The 354-nt window shown below is 38.7% G+C and overlaps 1 protein-coding gene across 1 annotated transcript in view; it reads left to right on the top strand.

Annotated features, from left to right (window-relative positions):
- The window catches only part of Lvrn (laeverin), a 63,133-nt gene that overhangs the window by 37,081 nt on the left and 25,698 nt on the right, over positions 1 to 354 (top strand). The gene's annotated exons all lie outside the window — the stretch shown is intronic.

Here is a 354-nt window from a genome sequence, read left to right on the forward strand (position 1 = left end):
CTTCCAATTTCTTTAACATCAATTGGTATTTAAGTTGAGACACTAAAAGAATGTTCCCAGGGGACATTACCCCATTGTAAATTTAATAGTTATATCATGTTAGGCATATTCATGAGTTTGTTATTGTTTCATATGGACATGAGATATTATTTTTGTCAAGTTGACAAGGGGTGGATTGTAGTGGCTATTCCTGGTTGTCAACTTGACTGTATCTGAAATGAACTGCAATCCAGAATTGGAGGGCTCACCTGGCCCTAATCTGGAGGCTGAGAGATACAAGTTTCCCACCTGAATCTTGGCATGGAGATCTTGAGGTTTAGTGGCTACAAATCCCAGAGGATTGAGATAGAAAGA

This window comes from Mastomys coucha, unplaced genomic scaffold (assembly GCF_008632895.1).
Source record: "Mastomys coucha isolate ucsf_1 unplaced genomic scaffold, UCSF_Mcou_1 pScaffold13, whole genome shotgun sequence".
NCBI lineage: Eukaryota > Metazoa > Chordata > Mammalia > Rodentia > Muridae > Mastomys > Mastomys coucha.